The sequence below is a fragment of the Mustela lutreola genome, chromosome 8 (genome assembly GCF_030435805.1).
Source record: "Mustela lutreola isolate mMusLut2 chromosome 8, mMusLut2.pri, whole genome shotgun sequence".
In the NCBI taxonomy this organism is placed as follows: Eukaryota; Metazoa; Chordata; class Mammalia; order Carnivora; family Mustelidae; genus Mustela; species Mustela lutreola.
Genome location: NC_081297.1, coordinates 58,239,144 through 58,262,739, shown reverse-complemented (window position 1 = coordinate 58,262,739; position 23,596 = coordinate 58,239,144). Strand labels below are relative to the sequence as shown.

The 23,596-nt window shown below is 38.0% G+C and overlaps 1 pseudogene; it reads left to right on the top strand.

The window, feature by feature from the left end:
* The first annotated feature begins 22,388 nt into the window (after nt 1–22,388).
* On the top strand, nt 22,389–23,322 carry LOC131837842 (olfactory receptor 6C2-like; annotated as a pseudogene).
* Nucleotides 23,323–23,596: the final 274 nt, after the last annotated feature.

Below are 23,596 nucleotides of genomic sequence, written 5' to 3'. Positions count from 1 at the left end.
CTAAAGACTGTAGTCAGAGATACAGAAGCACACTACATAATCCTTAAAGGGACTATCCACCAGATGATCTAACTATTGTAAATATCTATGCTCCCAATATGGGAGCAGCCAATTACATAAGAAAACTGTTAATCAAGATAAAGAGTCATATTGATATGAATACATTAATCGTAGGAGATATTAACACGCCTCTCTCAGAAATAGACAGATCATCAAAGCAGAAAATCAATAAAAAACAAGAGCATTGAATGACACATTGAACCAGATGGACCTCATAGATATGTACAGAACATTCCACCCTAAAACAACAGAATACTCATTCTTCTCAAGTGCACACAGAACCTTTTCCAGAATAGACCACATACTGGGTCACAAATCAGGACTCAACCAATACCAAAAGACTGAAATGATTCCCTGCATATTCTCAGATCACAATGCTTTGAAACTGGAGCTCAATCACAAGGAAAAGTTCAGAAGGAACTCAAACACCTGGAAGCTAAAGACCACCTTCCTTAAGAATGCTTGGATCAACCAGGAGATCAAAGAAGAACTGAAAAAATTCATGGAAACCAATGAGAATGAAGACACTTCAGTCCAAAACCTATGGGATACAGCAAAGGCAGTCCTAAGGGGGAAATACATAGCCATCCAAGCCTCTCTCAAAAAAATTGAAAAATCCAGAATACACCACCTGTCTCTACACCTTAAAGAACTGCAGAATCAACAACAAATCAAACCAACTCCACACATAAGAAGGGAAATCATCAAGATTAGAGTTGAGATCAATGAGGTAGAAACCAGAGATACGGTATAACGTATCAATGAAACTAGAAGCTGGTTTTTTGAAAGAATCAATAAGATCGATAAACCACTGCCCACACTAATCCAAAAGAAAAGAGAGAAAGCCCAAATTCATAAAATTATGAATGAAAAGGGAGAGATCACAACTAACACCAAGGAAGTAGAAACAATCATCAATAGTTATTATCAACAGTTATATACCAATAAGCTTAGCAACCTGGATGAAATGGATGCATTCCTGGAAAAATAAACTCCCAAAATTGAACCAGGAAGAAATCGACAACCTGAATAGACCAATATCTAGTAACGAGATTAAAGTAGTGATCAAAAACCTCCCAAAAAACAAGAGCCCATGTCCTGACGGATTCCCAGGGGAATCCTACCGAACTTTCCAAGAAGAAATAACACCTATTCTCCTAAAGCTGTTTCAAAAAATTGAAGCAGAAGGGAAACTTCCAGACTCTTTCTATGAAGCCAGCATTACCCTGATCCCCAAACCAGGAAAAGGCCCTACCAAAAAGAATTTCAGACCAATATCACTGATGAATATGGATGCTAAGATTCTCAACAAGATCCTAGCCAACAGGATCCAACAGCACATTAAAAAGATTATCCACCATGACCAGGTGAGATTCATGCCTGGGCTACAAGGATGGTTCAACATTCGCAAATCAATCAATGTGACAGAACAAATTAATATGAGAAGAGAGAAGAACCACATGGTCCTCTCTATTGATGCAGAAAAAGTATTTGACAAAATCCAGCATCTGTTCCTGATTAAAACACTTCAGAGTACAGGGATAGAGGGAACATTCCTGAACTTCATCAAATCTTTCTATGAAATACCCACAGCAAATATCATCCTCAAGGGGAAAAATCTTGCAGCCTTCCCGTTGAGATCAGGAACAAGACAAGGATGCCCACTTCCACCACTCTTGTTCAACATAGTATTAGAAGTCCTAGCAACAGCAATCAGACAACAAAGAGAACTAAAAGGTATCCAAATTGGCAATGAAGAAGTCAAACTCTCTCTATTCGCAGATGACATGATTCTGTATATGGAAAACCCAAAAGACTCCACACCCATACTACTAGAACTCATACAGCAATTCAGCAACGTGGCAGGATACAAAGTCAATGTGCAGAAATCAGTGGCTTTCTTATACACTAACAGTGAAAATACAGAAAGGGAAATTAAAGAATCAATTCCATTTACTATAGCACCAAGAACCATAAGATACCTGGGAATCAACCTAACCAAAGAGGTAAAGGATCTGTAATTGAAGAAATACAGAACACTCATGAAGGAAATTGAAGAAGACACAAAAAGATGGAATATCATTCCATGCTCTTGGATCAGAAGAATAAACATTGTTAAAATGTCTATACTGCCTAGAGCAATCTATAGTTTTAATGCCATTTCGATCAAAATTCCACCAGTATTCTTCAAAGAGCTGGAGGAAATAATCCAAAAATTTGTATGGAATCAGAGAGACCCTGATTCGCTAAGGAAATGTTGAAAAACAAAACTAAAACTGGGGGCATCACGTTACCTGATTTCAAGCTTTATTACAAAGCTGTGATCACCAAGACAGCATGGTACTGGCGTAAAAACAGACACATAGACCAGTGGAACAGAGTAGAGAGCCCAGATATGGCACCTCAACTCTATGGTCAATTAATCTTCGACAAAACAGGAAAAAATATACAGTGGAAAAAAGACAGTCTCTTCAATAAATGGTGCTGGGAAAACTGGGCAGCGCTATGTAGAAGAATGAAATTCGACCATTCTCTTACACCGTACACAAAGATAAACTCAAAATGGATAAAAGACCTCAATGTGAGACAGGAATCCATCAGACTCCTAGAGGAAAACATAGGCAGTAATCTCTTTGATATCAGCCACAGCAACTTCTTTCAAGATATGTCTCCAAAGGCAAAGGAAACAAAAGCAAAAATAAACTTTTGGGACTTCATCAAAATCAAAAGCTTTTGCACAGCAAAGGAAAGAGTCAACAAAACAAAGAGGCAACCCACAGAATGGGAGGAGATATTTGCAAATGACAGTACAGACAAAAGGTTGATATCCAGGATCTATAATGAAATCCTCAAACTCAACACACATGAAACAGGCAAACATATCAAACAATGGCAGAAGATATGAACTAACACTTCTCCAATGGAGATATACAAATGGCTATCAGACACATGAAAAAATGCTCATCATCACTAGCCATCAGGGAGATTCAAATTAAAACCACATTGAGATATCACCTTACACCAGTTAGAATGGCCAAAATTAACAAAACAGGAAACAACATGTGTTGGAGAGGATGTGGAGAAAGGGGAACCCTCTTCCACTGTTGGTGGGGATGCAAGTTGGTGCAGCCTCTTTGGAGAACAGTGTGGAGATTCCTCAAGAAATTAAAAACAGAACTTCCTTATGACTCTGCCATTGCACTACTGGGTATTTACCGCAAAGATACAGATGTAGTGAAAAGAAGGGCCATCTGTACCCCCAATGTTTATAGCAGCAATGGCCATGGTCGCCAAACTGTGGAAAGAATCAAGATGCCTTTCAACAGAGGAATGTATAAGGAAGATGTGGTCCATATACACTATGGAGTATTATGCCTCCATCAGAAAGGATGAATTCCCAACTTTTGTAGCAACATGGACGGGACTGGAAGAGATGATGCTGAGTGAAATAAGTCAAGGAGAGAGAGTCAATTATCATATGGTTTCACTTATTTGTGGAGCATAACAAATATCATGGAGGACAAGGGGTGTTAGAGAGGAGAAAGGAGTTGGGGTAAATTGGAAAGGGAGGTGAATCATGAGAGACTATGGACTCTGAAAAACAACCTGAGGGGTTTGAAGTGGTGGGGAGGTGGGAGATTGGGGTACCAGGTGGTGGGTATTATAGAGGGCACAGATTGCATGGAGCACTGGGTGTGGTGAAAAAATAATGAATACTGTTTTTCTGAAAATATATTAATTTTAAAAAATACAGGAGATAACAACTGTGGTAAAATATAGAGGAAAGGGAATCCTTGTCCACTGTTGAGAATGCAAATTGTTGCTGCCACTGTGGAGATAGTGTGGAGGTTCCTGAAGAATTTAAAAATAGTACTATCATAGGATCCAGCAATCCTGATTCAAGGTATATATCCAAAGGAAATGAAAACAGGGATTGAAGAGATACATGCAGTTGCATTTTTTTGCAGCATTATCCATAATAGCTGGGATATGGAAACAACCTATAAGGTTATCAACATATGAGTAGATAAAATGTAGTGTGTACAACAGAATATTATTCAACCACAGGGAAAAAGGAAATCCTGCCTTTTGTGACAACATGGATGGTACTTGGGGCCATTATGCTATGTATGATAAGTTAGACAAAGAAAGATAAATACTGCATGATATCACTTATATGTGCAATCTAAAAACATAAAAGAAATCAGTAACTGTGTAGGAATGTTGTTGCTGGGACTGGGAGATTAGGAAAATATGGAGAGGTTGGTAAAAGCATATGAACTATAAAGTGAATAAAGTCTGAAGATCAAATGTATGACATGGTGACTACATTTGATAAGACTGTATTGTATAACTAAAATTTGCTGAGAGTAGAACTTAAATGTTCTCACCAAAAAACCAAATAAGCCCCAAAGGCCTTGAAACCAAAACCAAAAAGCCAAACCAAAACATTTGATGATACATAAACTGTGATGATTTGATATAGGCAGATAGCCCATTGTTCCCATGGAGGGAGCCATTTTTGAAGACACAGTCTTGAGAGAGCAGTGTGTTGTTGAAATCAACTAGACACTATATGTGATTAAACCCAGCTAAAGCTTCTACATTAATTTTTACATTCTGGAGGATGGATATAGAGATTTAATCAACTTGCAGCCACTGATGACAAGCCTCATATATAATAATTTTCTCCTGCTGGTTGAAACTACAGTTTATCAGTCTGGAGTGGCCTGCATCTTTTGGTCCCTCCTTGCCCTTTGTGTAATGGGACCAGTTTCAGATTTCACCTGGAAAGCTTCTGATTGTGAATCAACAACTTTTTAAAATAAATATATATATATTTATATCAATAAATATATATATATATATTTATATATATATATATATATATATAAAAGGGAATTGGTTTCCACAGTGGTACATTTAGATAATTCCAAGGTATATTAAGAAAATCAGATTACTTTATCTATATGGCACTCTAATGACAAATTATGATTCATTTATTCCCAAGTTATGTTTTATTTTTATCTGCACATTGTGTTAGAATTACTTGTATTTATATTTTACTGCTGACTAAGGATATATCCTAAAGTTAAACTTAAACTTCTAAAGACTTCATTTTTCATTGTAGTTTGGTTACTGATAAAATGCAAATATATGCAAATAGTTATGGGCTTTCTGTATCCATTACTTAAGATTTTGAGATACAGCATTATTCTAATTTTTGAACTCATATTTTCCTCTCTTAAACAACTTTTTCCTGACTCATTTCTTTTCCTCTCTCTCCCTCATGAAATTTGTGTCAAAACTTTATGGTCACTGTCTATTGCTATTGGTAAGAATTTGTTGTTTGGAATGTTAATATATGTTGGGTTTGGCAGTCACAGGATTGTATGAAATCATTATGATTTTTCTTTTACTTTCAATTTGTTTGGCTAAGATTTAAACATTCCAGCAACTTGCTTCCAATTTCATTAAGTCAAAAAAAATCATATTTAAAATATTAATCACATTCCCTAAGCACTATTTACTTTCACTATTATTCAGTCTTGTCATCTGTGAAGTGGAAATAATAGAAGTGTCTTTTTTATATTCCATTTAAAAAAACTAAATTCTACATATCTGAAACTTAGAAAGTGCCTAGCTTGTTATAATTGTATGCTCCCTATTTCAGTGTTCTTGTTCACAGTAATTTTCCTTTTGTTATTCACCCTCCATTATTCTTTACTACATTGTAATCATACTTTTGACCCCATTGTTATTTTTATAAAATTTTCTATTTATTTCTTTATTTCAGTGGGGAAGGCAACGGGAGAGGGGGAGGGAAAGAACCTCAAGCAGACTCCCTCCTGAGTGCAAAGTCTGACATGGGGCTTGATTTCATGACCCTGAGATCATGACCTGCACTGAAACCAAGTGTGAGTTGCTCAAACAACCAAACCATCCAGATGCCCCACCCCTGTTGTTCTAATAAAACCATGTTTACCAAAGTTTATTAAAGACCCCCCTTTTGATATAAAATAGTAGAAGACATCTATGCAGAATGGAACCCAATGAAATTATGATATATGGATTGGATGTCATTCAGTGTAATCAGTTCTTTCTCCTATTCCAGTACCACCCTGAAAATGTACATTATTTTGAGGCTAATGTGGTGTTTTTCTTTTTTTTATCTAGAATAACCTCTATAAGTAACACAGTTCCATATTTATTCAACACCTAAAAATTTACTGGCAAAAATTTTTTTAAGATTTATTTATTTATTTAAGAGAGAAACAAAGATAGAGGGAGAGAGAGAGGAGAAAGAAAGGGAGAAGGACGAGCAAACACTGTGCTGAGTGAGGAGCTCCATCTCATGATTCTGAGATCATGACCTGAGCCAAAATCAAGTCCTTATTGGTAAAAAATTTAAGTCAAATTTTCCACCTAAAGCTATATTATTCTTATTTGGGATATAGCTAAAACTGCAGGGATATTGAATTTACTTATTTAATTTGCTATATTTTGAGTCTAACATTTTTACTTTTGTTTTTGAAGATTTTCTTTTCTGGCTAGTGTAGTAAGTCTTATCATGAAGAAGCACTACTCTGTATATATTCATTATATTCACTCCTGAAAAAAGTAGTAATGCCTTCTCTTTGCATTACCTGTCAATCAAAGGAATAGTAGTATGTTCATGAGGAATAACTGTATGTTCATTGATACTGGTTTTGCTTTCTTGATGAATCTCTCAGTGGGATATTCAACCCAGAAGCCAGAGACTTTGAAATTTGAAATTTAGGACATTATGTTTAGATTTTTTCCCTCTCAACTAACACACACTAAATATTATGTTGGCTTTTTTTTTTTTTCTTTTCAGCGTAACAGTATTCACGGTTTTTGCACCACACCCAGTGCTCCGTGCAATACATGCCCTCCTTAATACCCACCACCAGGCTCACCCAACCTCCCACCTCCTGCCACTTCAAAACCCTCAGGTTGTTTTTCTGAGTCCATAGTCTCTCATGGTTCACCTCCCCTTCCTATTTCCCTCAACTCCCTTCTCCTCTCCATCTCCCCTTGTCCTCCATGTTATTTGTTATCCTCCACAAATAAGTGAAACCATATGATAATTGACTCTCTCTGCTTGACTTATTTCACTCAGCATCATCTCTTCCAGTCCCATCCATGTTGCTACAAAAGTAGGGTATTCACCCTTTCTGATGGAGGCATAATACTCCATAGTGTATAATGACCACATCTTCCTTATCCATTCATCTGTTGAAGGGCATCTTGATTCTTTCCACAGTTTGGTGACAGTAGCCATTGCTACTATGAACACTAGGGTACATATGGCCCTTTTTTCACTGCATCTTTATCTTTAGGGTAAATACCCAAGCTTTACTACAAAGCTGTGATCACCAAGATAGCATGGTACTGGCATAAAAACAGACATGACAGGAATCCATCAGAATCTAGATAAGAACATAGGCAGTAACCTCTTCGATATCACCACAGCAACTTCTTTCAAGATATGTCTCCAAAGGCAAAGGAAACAAAAGCGAAAATGAACTTTTGGGACTTCATCAAAATCAAAAGCTTCTGCACAGCAAAGGAAACAGTCAAGAAAACAAAGAGGCAACCCACAGAATGGGAGAAGATCTTTGCAAATGACAGTATAGATAAAAGGTTGATATCCAGGATCTTTAAAGAACAAACTCAACACACACAAAACAGATAATCATATCAAAAAATGGGCAGAAGATATGAACAGACACTTCTCCAATGAAGACATATAAATGGCTAACAGACATATGAAAAAATGTTCATCATCACTAGCCATCAGGGAGATTCAAATTAAAACCACATTGGGCGGGGGAGGACAAGATGGCAGGGAAGTAGGAGGAGGCACCCTTTCAACCTGTACCCTAAAGTGAGCTGATTACCTTCCAAAGAACTCTGATCACCCACGAAATCAGCCTGAGATCAGAATTATACACGTCTGTATCTCTACTGGAGCAGAAGATGCCAGTGGGTAGGTAAAGCAGAGTGGGAAAGTCGGACTGATATTGGAAGATAAACAAAAGGGGGAGGGAGCCACCAGAGGTGACCCATTGGAAAGTAATATCCCAATACGAGAGTGTCCTGCATCTGGGGACCAGCATTAACTCAGGAGTCTGGTAGAAAGCACTCAAAAAGAGCAAAGGATCACTGGGGGGAAATTGTGGGAATCAGGGTGTTAGGGACAGGGGCTTAAGTCCCCAGACCCAGGACAGCCACCCCTGGCACAGAGCCAGAGAGAGTGTGGCAGAGAAACCAGGTCTTGGTCCCTGAACCACCAGCACACTTGAGCGCGCATGGGACCCAGCTCCCATGAACAGCTGGGAGCCTCGCCAGCCAGCAGAAGCACAGCCTTTTTGCAGTCCCCACGTGAGTGCCCTGCAATGCCATCAGAGTCCAAGTCGTGCCCTGCGGCCTCCCCTGAGAGAGGTGCGCACAGGTGCCAGCCCAGTGCTCTTGGACCGGGAAAGACCAGGCACGCCCACCCTGGGCTGGCGGGAAAAATCTCAGTGTGCAATTGCTGCTTGGAACTTCTCTGGCAGTCTGGAGCTGCCCAGACAGCCACCGCTGCAATAGTTTGGGGTACAAGTGAAAAATCCTGAGTCGACAGCGACCGCGACTGGGAACCTGCTCTTCCAGCGGCCAAGGGGGGACTTATTTGGGCTCTGCAGCCAGACTGAGACTTCTCTCTGAGAGGGAGGTCAGGGTGACGTTTGCTTTCCTCTAACCTACAAAAACCTTCAAAAGCCGTCAAGGCGAGAGAGAAAAACAAAAGTGAACAAATATAAAAACCTCCAGAAAACAAAATCCTGAAAAAAATAGTTTCCTCAGAGCCCACCCCCTTGAGGGGGGCAGAGGGACTTAACTCAGAGAACATCATTGACTGGAAACCCACCTGGCAGGCCCCTCCCCCAGAAAACCAACCAGGAAAGGAAAAAAAAAAAAAAAAAAGACAACAAGAGAACAACCACCACTACTTCATAGGACAATTTTTATTATTAATTCGTTCCCACTATTCTGGCTCATTTTTTTATATAGATAATTTTTTATTATTATATAGAAAATTTTTAATGTATTTACCGTCACAATAAGATGTCCATTACATCAAATTCCATAATAACCTTCTAACCTGAACTTTTCGATACATACACCTGTGTTTTCATTTTGCATTTCTATTTATTAAATTTCTTTTTCTTATTTTAGTTTAGTTTAGTCTAGTTTATTCCTTTTGTAAATTTTTATTTTCTAATATTCATATAAAGTTAAACTTCAAGGTAATCCCTTTTCCCCAATCAATGCCACCCCTATAGGTAAACCAATTCCTAATCCCCCTTTGTCTTAGGAAAGTTGAATCCTTTAACAAAGATATCAAGATACATCCAGGAAGAATCAAACAACCTTCCTCACCCACACTGAGAATATACAACCACTCTCCCATCTTTTTCTTCCACCAGTATTTCCGTGTTTTTGTGTTTGTCCGGGTAGTATATAAATCTTACACTTGGGTTCTTTTTGACGAGGATCTTCATTTATTTGCATATATATATATATATATATATATATATATATATATATATGCAAATATATATATAATTTTTTTTCTCTTGTCATATACGTTTATCAGTCTTTTGTTTGTCTGTTTTTGTTTGTAAACTTCATAAATCGTACCTTGGGGCCCATTTGAGCTGAACTTTCTCTTTTATCTCACCTTTCATTCCTGTCTCTCTCTCTCTCTCTTTTTTTCTTTTCCTTTTCTTTTTCCTCTCATTTGGGTGGGGAACCCTGATTGCTCAGAAGCGTTCCAGGGTGCACCTTGACTGCACCACGGTCGATACATCCAGCTACACCCATTCAGCCATCTCTCAACAAAATGACTAGGAGGAGGAATGCCCAACAGAAGAAAAATACAGAGGATGGGCCTTCTGCAACAGAACTAATGGCTACCAACATAGACAATATGTCGGAAAGAGAATTCACGCTAACAATTCTCCAAGCAATAGCTAGGTTGGAGAAAGCCATGGATGACCAAACATAATTGATTAGGGCCGAACTGAAAATGACCAGAAATCATGTTTCCAATGTTAGGGAAGAGCTGAAAGCTACCAGGGATGAGCTTCACAATGCGCTCAATGAGTTCCAATCTAATCTAAATTCTCTCAAAGCCAGAGTCACTGAGACAGAAGATAGAATCTGGAGGACAAACAGATAGAGAGAAAGGATCAGGAGGAAGCCTGGAACAAATTGCTTAGAAGCCATGAAAACAGAATCAGGGAAATAAATGATGCCATGAAACGTTCCAGAATATTGGAATCCCTGAAGGGGAGGAAAAAGAAAGAAGTCTAGAAGATATAGTGGAACAAGTTCTTCATGAAAATTTTCCGAATCTCATGAATGGAACCAGCCTTCATGTACTAGAGGCTGAACGGTTTCCAACCAGATTACAGATTCTCGAAAATCCTCGAGACACCTAATAGTAAGAATGAAGTATTATAATTGTAGGCAGAACCTCTTGAAGGCAGCTAGGACAAAGACGCTCCTTACGTACAGAGGGAAGCCCATCAGAATAATGTCAGACCCATCCACAGAGACCTGGAAAGCCAGAAAGGGCTGGAAAGATATATTCAGGGCACTGAATGAGAAGAACATGCAGCCAAGAATACTTTATCCAGCAAGACTGACATTCAAAACTTCTTTCAAGATATGTCTCCAAAGGTAAAGGAAACAAAAGTGAAAATAAATTTTTGGGACTTCATCAAAATCAAAAGCTTCTGCACAGCAAAAGAAACAGTCAAAAAAACAAAGAGGCAACCCACAGAATGGGAGAAGATATTTGCAAATGACAGTATAAACAAAAGGTTGATATCCAGGATCTATAAAGAACTCCTCAAACTCAACACACATGAAACAGGCAGACATATCAAACAATGGCAGAAGATATGAACCAACACTTCTCCAATGAAGATATACAAATGGCTATCAGACACATGAAAACATGTTCATCATCACTAGCCCTCAGGGAGATTCAAATTAAAACCACATTGAGATACCATCTTACACCAGTTAGATTGGCCAAAATTAACAAAACAGGAAACAACATGTGTTGGAGAGGATGTGGAGAAAGGGGAACCCTCTTCCACTGTTGGTGGGAATGCAAGTTGGTGCAGCCTCTTTGGAGAACAGTGTGGAGATTCCTCAAGAAATTAAAAACAGAACTTCCCTATGACTCTGCCATTGCACTACTGGGTATTTGCCGCAAAGATACAGATGTAGTGAAAAGAAGGGCCATCTATACCCCCATGTTTATAGCAGCAATGGCCACAGTCGCCAAACTGTGGAAAGAACCAAGATGCCCTTCAACAGACGAATGCATAAGGAAGATGTGGTCCATATACATTATGGAGTATTATGCCTCCATCAGAAAGGATGAATTCCCAACTTTTGTAGCAACATGGACGGGACTGGAAGAGATGATGCTGAGTGAAATAAGTCAAGCAGAGTGAGTCAATTATCATAAGGTTTCACTTATTTCTGGAGCATAACAAATATCATGGAGGACATGGGGAGTTAGAGAGGAGAAAGGAGTTGGGGTAAATTGGAAAGGGGGGTGAATCATGAGAGACTATGGACTCTGAAAAACAATCTGAGGGATTTGAAGTGGCGGGGGGGGTGGGAGATTGGGGTACCAGGTGGTGGGTATTATAGAGGGCACAGATTGCATGGAGCACTGGGTGTGGTGAAAAAATAATGAATACTGTTTTTCTGAAAATAAATAAATCAATTAAAAAAAAAAAAAAGAACAGCTCAGGTTAACATCCAATCACTGAATTTCAAAGACCATGCCATTTCATGAATTCTCCTAGTCAACATATATATTTTCATCTCATCCCTTCTGTTTTCTTTGCTTTCTTCTTTTCTTTGCTTTCTTCTTTTCTTTTCTTTTGTATCATGTTAGTCACCATACAATATGTCTTTGGTTTTTGATGTGCATATAACATCCAGTGCTCCATGCAATAGGTGCCCTCCTTAATGCCCACAAGACTCACCCATCCCCCCATCCTCCCCTCTAAAACCCCCAGTTTGTTTATCAGAGTCCACAGTCTCTCATGGTTCATCTCCCCCTATGATTTTCCCCCCACTTCACTTTTCCCTTCCTTCTCCTAATGTCCTCCATGTTATTCCTTATATTCCACAAGTGAAACCAAATGATAATTGACACTGTCTGCTTGGCTTTATTTCACTCAGCATAATGTCCTCCAGTTCCATCCATGTTGACAAAAAAGTTGGGTATTCATCCTTTCTGATGGAGGCATGATATTCCATTGTATTTATGGACCATATATTCTTTTTCAATTCATCTGTTGAAGGGCAACTTGACTCTTTCCACAGTTGGGCTCTTGTGGACATTGCTGCTACAAACATAGCAGTACAGATGGCCCTTCTTTTCACTACATCTGGATCTTTGGGGTAAATACACAGTAGTGTAATTGCCAGGTCACAGGGTAACTGTATTTTTAATTGTTTGAGGACTCTCTATACTGTTTTCCAAAGTGGCTGCACCAACTTGCATTCCCAACAACAGTGTAAGGGGGGTTCCCTTTCTCTGTATCCTCTCCAACATTTGTTGTTTCCTGCCTTGTTAATTTTTGCCATTCTAACTGGAGTAAGATGGTATCTCAGTGTGGTTTTGCTTTGAATTTCCCTGATGGCTAATGATGATGAACATTTTTTCATGTGTCTGTTAGCTATTTGTATGTCTTCTTTGGAGAAGTGTCTGCTCATATCTTCTGCCCATCTTTTGACCTGATTATCTGTTTTTGTCTACTCCTCTTTCATTCATTACTCAGGCTACTGAAAGCTGGCATTTTTATCCACTAATCTATCACTGCTCTTCTTTAATTCATTGTTATTACTCTTCTTTTAGAAGGCCTCTTTCCACCCTATTGCCCACATCTGGATAAGGCCAATCTGTTTAGACTCTACTTTTTTTTTTTATTATTTTAATTTAATTTTAAAAATTTTTTTATAAATATATAATGTATTATCAGCCCCAGGTGTACAGGTCTGTGAATCGCCAGGTTTACTCACTTCACAGCACTCACCATAGCACACACACTTCCCCTAGACTCTACATTTTTAATGTATTACAAAAATAGTCTATGTTTTCCTTCCATCTGCTTCTACCATACTTCAGATCACTTTGATCTCACTCTCAATATGAAAACTTCATACTCTCACTGGAGTTCTTGTCTCCTGTTTTGATCATTTTAATACATTTTCCTCACTGTATATAGAATAAGTTCTGAGATGCCATCTCAATTCCTGTAGACTAGGCTGGCTACATCTCCACTGTGTTCCTATATCCATCATCCCTACATCACAGCTGCTTTGAATTGCTTCTTTACTGTTTGTCACCCAATTAGACTGTGACAATCTTGAGAGCAGAGGCCATCTTATTCTCAGTAGTAGACTCAGATCATATCAACTCAGATCTTATTTCATTTTTGGAATGTGATAGTTTTTCAGTATAGTAATTAAACACACAGATATTTAAAAAGACCAGAATATAGTCCTTACATCTCTTTCAAATGTCTTCTTAACAAAGGTCCTGTTATTCCTATGGCTCATTTAGAAGATACTACACCAATGTTAAAGGTTCTTACTTTAATATAAGAATTTGTGTCATGCTCCCTTGACTGTTTGGTGGCCTAATTTTTGAGTATTAAAGTACAGTCCCTCAGTCTGGGTGTTTAATCCTCTCTAGTGATCACAACTCCACAGAACTTTTCATTTAAAATCTAATATAGACCATATGAAAAAACAGAGATCATAACAAATAATTATAAGTTTATGAAGTCTTTAAAAGTTCTAGAGGAGGGGAGGAGTCACAATGGCAGAGAAGTAGCAGGATGAGACTACTTCAGCTAGCAGGAGATCAGCTAGATAGCTTATCTAAAGATTGCAAACACCTGCAAATCCATCGGCAGGTTGAAGAGAAGAACAGCAATTCTGGAAACAGAAAAATAACCACTTTCTGAAAGGTAGGACTGGTGGAGAAGTGAATCCAAAGTGACAGGAAGATAGACGCCGGGGGGAGGGGCCGGCTCCCGGGAAGCGCCTGAGCAACAGAGCACAAAATCAGGACTTTTAAAAGTCTGTTCCACTGAGGGACATCGCTCCAGAGGCTAAACCGGGGTGAAGCCCACGCGGGGTCAGCGTGGCCTCAGGTCCCGCAGGGTCACAGAAGGATTGGGGGTGTCTGAGTGTCACAGAGCTTGCGGGTATTGGAATAGGAAAACCGGCTACAGAGACAGAGCAGACAGTAAGCTCACAGCTCAGGGTTACCTTGAACCAGCCACAGGCTCGGTGAGCTCAGAGCACGGCTGAAGGTCAGAGCTCAGAGCATGGCCAAATGTCAGGCAGACTGGGTGCTCTTCTCTGAGAGCACACTGAGGAGTGGGACCCCGGGCTCTCAGCTCCTCTGGGCTGGAAACCAGGAGGCCACCATTTGTATTCCTGTCCTCCAGAACTCTATGGAAAGAGCTCGGGAACAAAAGCTTCTGAAAGCAAACCCAAGCGGATTACTCAGCCCGCCCCCCTGCTAAAGGCAGTGCAATTCTGCCTGGGGCAAAGACACTTGAGAATCACTACACCCGGCCCGTCCCCCAAAGATCAACAAGAAATCCAGCCAAGACCAAGTTCACCTACAAGGAGTGCAGTTTCAATACCAAGGAGAGCAGCAGAATTCCAGAGGAGGAGAAAGCAAAGCACGAAACTCATGGCTTTCTCCCTGTGATTTTTTTTTAGTCTTGCAGTTAATTTAATTTTTTTCTTTTTCATTTATTTTCTCTTCTTCAGCTAAAATTTTTTTTAACTTTTACCCTTTTCTTTTTTAACGTTTTTAACTAGTTTATCTAATATATATACTTTTTCTTTTTTATACTTTTCTTTATTCATTTTCTTTTTTTTAATTCTTTTCTTTTTCTTTTTTCTTTCTTTCTTTTTGAACCTCTTTTTATCCACTTTCTCCCCCTCATGATTTGGGATCTCTTCTGATTTAGTTAAAGCATATTTTCCTGGGTTGTTGCCACCCTTTTAGTATTTTACTTGCTCCTTCATATACTCTTATCTGGACAAAATGACAAGACAGAAAAATTCAACACAAAAAAAAGAACAAGAGGCGGTACCGAAGGCTAGGGACCTAATTAATATAGACATTGGTAATATGTCTGATCTAGAGTTCAGAATTACAGTTCTCAAGGTTCTAGCCGGGCTTGAAAAAGGCATGGAAGATATTAGAGATACCCTCTCGGGAGATATAAAAGCCCTTTCTAGAGAAATAAAAGAACTAAAATCTAACCAAGTTGAAATCAAAAAAGCTATTAATGAGGTGCATCAAAATTGGAGGCTCTCACTGCTAGGATAAATGAGGCAGAAGAAAGAATTAGTAATATAGAAGACCAAATGACAGAGAATAAAGAAGCTGAGCAAAAGAGGGACAAACAGCTACTGGACCACGACAGGAGAATTTGAGAGATAAGTGACACCATAAGATGAAACAACATTAGAATAATTGGGATTCCAGAAGAAGAAGAAAGAGAGAGGGGAGCAGAAGGTATACTGGAGAGAATTATTGGGGAGAATTTCCCCAATATGGCAAAGGGAACGAGCATCAAAATTCAGGAGGTGCAGATAACGCCCCTCAAAATCAATAAGAATAGGCCCACACCCCGTCACCTAATAGTAAAATTTACAGGTCTCAGTGACAAAGAGAAAATCCTGAAAGAAGCCCGGGAAAAGAAGTCTGTAACATACAATGGTAAAAATATTAGATTGGTAGCTGACTTATCCACAGAGACCTGGCAGGCCAGAAAGAGCTGGCATGATATTTCAGAGCACTAAATGAGAAAAACATAGAGCCAAGAATACTATATCCAACTAGGCTATCATTGAAAATAGAAGGAGAGATTAAAAGCTTCCAGGACAAACAAAAACTGAAAGAATTTGCAAACACCAAACAAGCTCTACAGAAAATATTGAAAGGGGTCCTCTAAGCAAAGAGAGAGCCTACAAGTGGTAGATCAGAAAGGAAGAGAGACCATATACAGTAACAGTCGCCTTACAGGGAATACAGTGGCACTAAATTCATATCTCAAGAGTTACCCTGAATGTTAATGGGCTAAATGCCCCTAACAAAAGACACAGGGTATCAGAATGGATAAAAAAACAAAACCCATCTATATGTTGCCTCCAAGAAACTCATTTTAAGCCCGAAGACACCTCCAGATTTAAAGTGAGGGGGTGGAAAAGAATTTACCATGCTAATGGACATCAGAAGAAAGCAGGAGTGGCAATCCTTATATCAGATCAATTATATTTTAAGCCAAAGACTATAATAAGAGATGAGGAAGGACACTATATCATACTCAAAGGGTCTGTCCAACAAGAAGATTTAACAATTTTAAATATCTATGCCCCCAACGTGGGAGCAGCCAACCATATAAACCAATTAAGAACAAAATCAAAGAAACACATCAACAATAATACAATAGTAGGGGACTTTAACACTCCCCTCACTGAAATGGACAGATCATCCAAGCAAAAGATCAGCAAGGAAATAAAGGTCTTAAACAACACACTGGATCAGATGGATATCACAGATATATTCAGAACATTTCATCCCAAAGCAACAGAATACACACTCTTCTCTAGTGCACATGGAACATTCTCTAGAATAGATCACATCCTCGGTCCTAAATCAGGACTCAACCGGTATCAAAAGATTGGGATCATTCCCTGCATATTTTCAGACCACAATGCTCTAAAGCTAGAACTCAACCACAAGAGGAAGTTTGGAAAGAACCCAAATACATGGAGACTAAACAGCATCCTTCTAAAGAATGAATGGGTCAACCAGGAAATTAAAGAAGAATTGAAAAAAATCATGGAAACAAATGATAATGAAAATACAATGGTTCAAAATCTGTGGGACACAGCAAAGGCAGTCCTGAGAGGAAAATATATAGCGGTACAAGCCTTTCTCAAGAAACAAGAAAGGTCTCAGGTACCCAACCTAACCCTACACCTAAAGGAGCTGGAGAAAGAACAAGAAAGAAACCCTAAGCCCAGCAGGAGAAGAGAAATCATAAAGATCAGAGCAGAAATCAATGAAATAGAAACCAAAAAAACAATAGAACAAATCAATGAAACTAGGAGCTGGTTCTTTGAAAGAATTAATAAAATTGATAAACCCCTGGCCAGACTTATCAAAAAGAAAAGAGAAGGGACCCAAATAAATAAAATCATGAATGAAAGAAGAGAGATCATAACTAACACCAAAGAAATACAAACTATTATAAGAACATACTATGAGCAACTCTATGCCAACAAACTTGTCAATCTGGACGAAATGGATGCATTCTTAGAAACATATAAAATACCACAACTGAACCAGAAAGAAATAGAAAGCCTGAAAATACCCTTAACCAGTAAGGAGATTGAAACAGTCATTAAAAATCTGCAAACAAACAAAAGCCCAGGGCCAGACGGCTTCCTGGGGGAATTCTACCAAACATTTAAAGAAGATCTAATTCCTATTCTCCTGAAACTGTTCCAAAAAATATAAATGGAAGTAAAACTTCCAAACTCATTTTATGAGACCAGCATCACCTTGATCCCAAAACCAGACAAGGATCCCATCAAAAAAAAGAGATATAGACCAATATCCTTGATGAACACAGATGTGAAAATTCTCACCAAAATACTAGCCAATAGGATTCAACAGTACATTAAAAGGATTATTCACCACGACCAAGTGGGATTTATTCCAGGGCTGCAAGGTTGGTTCAACATCCACAAATCAGTCAATGTTATACAACACATCAATAAAAGAAAGAACAAGAACCATATGATACTCTCAATAGATGCTGAAAAAGCATTTTACAAAGTACAGCATCCCTTCCTGATCAAAACTCTTCAAAGTATAGGGATAGAGGGCACATACCTCAATATCATCAAAGCCATCTATGAAAACCCACCGCAAATATCATTCTCAATGGAGAAAAACTGAAAGCTTTTCTGCTAAGGTCAGGAACACGGCAGGGATGTCCATTATACTCACTGCTATTCAACATAGTACTAGAAGTCCTAGCCTCAGCAATCAGGTAACAAAAGGAAATTAAAGGCATTCAAATCGGGAAAGGAGAAGTCAAATTATCACTCTTCGCAGAGGATATGATACTATATGTGGAAAACCCAAAAGACTCCACTCCAAAACTGATAGAACTGGTACAGGAATTCAGTAAAGTGTCAGGATATAAAATCAATGCACAGAAATCAGTTGCATTTCTCTACACCAACAACAAGACAGAAGAAAGAGAAATTAAGGAGTCAATCCCATTTACAATTACACCTCAAACCATAAGATACCTAGGAATAAACCTAACCAAGGAGGCACAGAATCTATACTCAGAAAACTATAAAGTACTCATGAAAGAAATTGAGGAAGACACAAAGAAATGGAAAAATGTTCCATGCTCATGGATTGGAAGAATAAATGTGAAAATGTCTAAGCTACCTAATGCAATCTACACATTTAATGCAATTCCTATCAAAGTACCATCCATCTTTTTCAAAGAAATGGAACAAATAATTCTAAAATTTATATGGAACCAGAAAAGACCTCGAATAGCCAAAGAAATATTGAAAAAGAAAGCCAAAGTTGGTGGCATCACGATTCCGGACTTCAAGCTCTATTACAAAGCTGTCATCATCAAGACAGCATGGTACTGGCACGAAAACATACACATAGATCAATGGAACAGAATAGAAAGCCCAGAAATAGACCCTCAACTTTATGGTCAACTAATCTTCGACAAAGCAGGAAAGACTGTCCAATGGAAAAAAGACGGCCTCTTCAATAAATGGTGTTGGAAAAATTGGACAGCCACATGCAGAAAAATGAAATTGGACCATTTCCTTACACCACACACAAAAATAGACTCAAAATGGATGAAGGACCTCAATGTGCGAAAGGAATCCATCAAAATCCTTGAGGAGAACACAGGCAGCAACCACTTTGATATTCACCGCAACAACTTCTTCCTAGGAACATTGCCAAAGGCAAGGAAAGCAAGGGCGAAAATGAACTATTGGGATTTCATCAAGATCAAAAGCTTTTGCACAGCAATGGAAACAGTCAACAAAAGCAAAAGACAACTGACAGAATGGGAGAAGATATTTGCAAACGACATATCAGATAAAGGACTAGTGTCCAAAATCTATAAAGACCTTATCAAACTCAACACCCAAAGAACAAATAATCCAATCAAGGAATGGACAGAGGACATGAACAGACATTTCTGCAAAGAAGACATGCAGATGGCCAACAGACACATGAAAAAGTGCTCCATATCACTCGGCATCAGAGAAATACAAATCAAAACCACAATGAGATACACCTCACACCAGTCAGAATGGCTAAAATCAACAAGTCAGGAAATGACACATGCTGGCGAGGATGCGGAGAAAGGGGAACCCTCCTACACTGTTGTTTGGAATGCAAGCTGGTGCAACCACTCTGGAAAACAGCATGGAAGTTCCTCAAAAATTTGAAAATGGAGCTACCCTATGACCCAGCAATTGCACTACTGGGTATTTACCCTAAAGATACCAACATAGTGATCTGAAGGGGCATGTGCACCCGAATGTTTATAGCAGCAATGTCCACAATAGCCAAACTATGGAAAGATAGTTTGATAGATATCCATCAACAGATGAATGGATAAAGAAGAGGTGATATATATACACAATGGAATACTATGCAGCCATCAAAAGAAATGAAATCTTGCCATTTGTGACAACACGGATGGAACTAGAGGGTATCATGCTCAGTTAAATAAGTCAAGCGGAGAAAGACAACTATCATATGATCTCCCTGATATAAGGAAGTGGAGATGCAACATGGGGGGTTAAGGGAGTAGAAGAATAAATGAAACAAGATGGGATTGGGAGGAATACAAACCATAAGTGACTCTAAATCTCTCAAAACAAACTGAGGTTTGCTGGGGGGAGGGGGGTCGGGAGAGGGGGGTAGGTTATGGACATTGGGGAGGGTATGTGCTATGGTGAGTGCTATGAAGTGTGTAAACCTGGCGATTCACAGACCTATACCCTGGGATAAAAATACATTATATGTTTATAAAAAATTAATTAAAAAAAGTAAATTCAGTGATAGAACAATATCAAGAAGAAGTCCAATTAGAAAAGAAGAAAATTTTGTATGTATCTGGAAAAAAATATTGATGTTGGTATTCAACCAATAACCATTTGTTAGGAATTGGTTACATGCCTTGGCTGTGTTGGTTTCCTTGGTTATCCCAGTTAAAGAAAAAACAAAAAACAAACAAACAAAAAGCACAGTTTCTAATCTCAACAGACTTGCCTTCTCAGGGTAAGTACTATAATAGAAATAAACATTGTTTAGCAATGGCATGTAAATGGGGACTGGGAGAGCCAACACAGCTACCAGGTTTCTAAAGACTTCCCAAAAGATATAATGTGTAGGCTGAGAATCAAAGAGAAATCAGTGTCCTCAAAGTGAATGTTCCTCAAGAAATGTTAAAGAAAGATAAAGTAGAAGAAGGGAAAGGACTAAAGGTCCAGTTGGTCCAGACAGGTATTTCCTATGAAGTTATTACATAACACATGGCATACCATGTGAGTTCAATTACTGTAACCAATTAGCTTTATTTGAGGAATCATACTGGATGAAAAGGATAGGGATGCAGAGTCCATGAAACCAACTTTTCATGTGCTCAATATGAGGTATATGTGGTTACATTTACCTGGATTTCAGAAATCACTACTGGATATACAGAGAGAAGAATTATTTCATATAGGTTCTATTCAAAATCAGAGGACTTGATGAATATACTTCCCAAAGTGTACATATACTTTATACACAATGCAACAAAACCATTATTTTGTTTTAGGAGTTTAACATTAAATTATAGTTGATGAATGATTTTGGAGAGTCGCTATAGCAGTCCAAATTATTTGTTATGTAAATGTGCTTTATCAAGAACCAACCTACAAGCAAAGAAATGATACTGATAGTGACCTTTAAGATTTTAGCTTCAAAACAAAGAATGGTTGTTGTAATATTCCATAGAAATATATTTACATGCACACACAAACTACATTTTCTTTATCCATTCATCTATCAATGGACACTTAGATTGCTTCCATATCTTAGCTATTGTAAATAAAACTGTAATAAACATAGACATGCATATAGCTTTTTGAATTAGGGCTTTTATTTCCTTTGAGTAAATACCCAGTAGTGGGATTATTGAGTCAACTATACTCAAATGTTTTTAATTACTTAAAAACATAGAGAAGACTATATGGGAGTAAAAGAAAATTTTAACACTGATGACATCACAAGGCACTATCATTAACACCAATCCAGAATATAGACAAAATTTTTAAATAAATTTGGGAAAATGCAATGGAAAATGTCTATAAATTACTGGATTGTGGTCCAAGTAAGTTGCTCTATAAGAAATTTCATATGGGCTGCCTGGGTGAGTAGTGGGTTAAGCCTCTGCCTTCAGCTCGGGTCATGATCTCAGGGTCCTGGGATCGAGTCCCACATCGGGCTCTCTGCTAAGCAGGGAGCCTGCTTCCTCCTCTCTCTCTCTCTACTTGTGATCTCTCTCTGTCAAATAAATAAAATCTTTTTTAAAAAAAGAAAAAAAGAAATTTCATTTATTATGGTAAGCAAAATAAGTCAGTCAGAGAAAGAAAGATACCACATAATTTCACTCATATGGAATTTAAGAAAAACAGATTAACATAGGGGAAAGAAAAAAAAGAGAGGGAGGGAAATCATAAGTATCTATTAACTATAGAGAAGAAACTGAGGATTTCAGGAGGTATTGAGTAGGGGGAATGAGCTAAATGGGAGATGGGTATTAAGGAGGGCACTTGTGATGAGTACCGGGTTTTATATGTAAATAATGAATCACTAAATTCTACTTCTGAAATTAATATTACAATATATGTTAACTAACTAGAATTTAAATTAAAACTTGAAAAAAAACTTTAAGAAGGATATTTACAAACAAAGTCCACTGGTATATTAACAATATTATTAAAAAATGTTTCATGTGAACTAGTTACCTCCTTGACTTTGTCATTGTTTGTCACTAATAAACTTTGACATCCCTGTATTCTAATAAAATAACTTATCTTTTTCTTGCAGATTGGGCAAAAATCAGAAGTCATAGATGAAAAACCATACAAAAACAACATTCATTCTTCTGAGACTAATAGATGACCCACAACTTCAAGGTTTACTTTTAATTTTTCAATTTTTTACCTAATTATTAAGTGTAACTGGGAACCTGGCTATTATTTCACTTACACTAGTGGATTCTCACCTTAAAACACCAATGTACATTTTCCTACAAAATGTTTCCTTCTTAGAGGTTTTATTCACATCAGCTTGTATTCCTAGATACTTATATAACTTAGCAACAGGTGACAAGACTATCACCTACTGTACTCGTGCCATTCAAGCATTTTTTACAGACCTTTTTGGAGTAATGGAATTTTTTCTTCTGAATACCACATCCTATGAATGCTACGTGGCCATCTGTAAACCCCTCCATTACACCAACATCATGAGCAACAGAGTCTGTAAAAGACTCATCCTTTGGTGTTGGATAGCTGGCTTGTTAATTATACTCTCACCATTTAGCCTAGCCAAAATCTGGAATTCTGTGGCTCAAATGTCATTGATAGCTTTCTCTGTGATGTATCCCCCTTCCTGAAGATTTCATGCTCAGATACATGAGTCATTGAGCAAATGGTTATACTTTGTGCTCTGTTGACCTTCATCACAACACTTCTTTGTGTGGTTCTTACTTACATATACATAATCAAGACTATTTTAAGATTCCCTCTGCCCAGCAAAGGAAAAAAGCCTTTTCTACCTGTTCTTCCCATATGATTATAGTTTATATCGCTTATGGCACCTGTATCTTCATCTATGTCAAACTTTCAGCAAAGGAATCAGTGGCCATTAATAACGGTGTAATAATACTAACTACTTCCATCGCTCCTATGTTGAACTCCTTCATTTATACTTTGAGAAAAAAGCAAGTAAAACAAGCCTTCAGTGACTCAATCAAAACAATTGCCTTATCTTCCAAGAAATAAAGGAGCACTAAAGTTGATGATTTAAGTTTTAATAAGAGATTGGCTGCCCAAAGCAAGTATCATTGAGTTCCTAAAACATTTGCTCCTTTCTAATCACAAGTCCATTCAAATTAAATTTCTAAAAATATTTCTTGTCTCCTTACTTAGTAAGGTCACTTTTTGCAAATGTCTTTAATTAATGTTATATTAACAGTTTTCTATGAGGGACAAAAATACCACATCACATCCAGCCTTACAATATACAAATAAGATATAAGACAATAGTTTCTGGGAA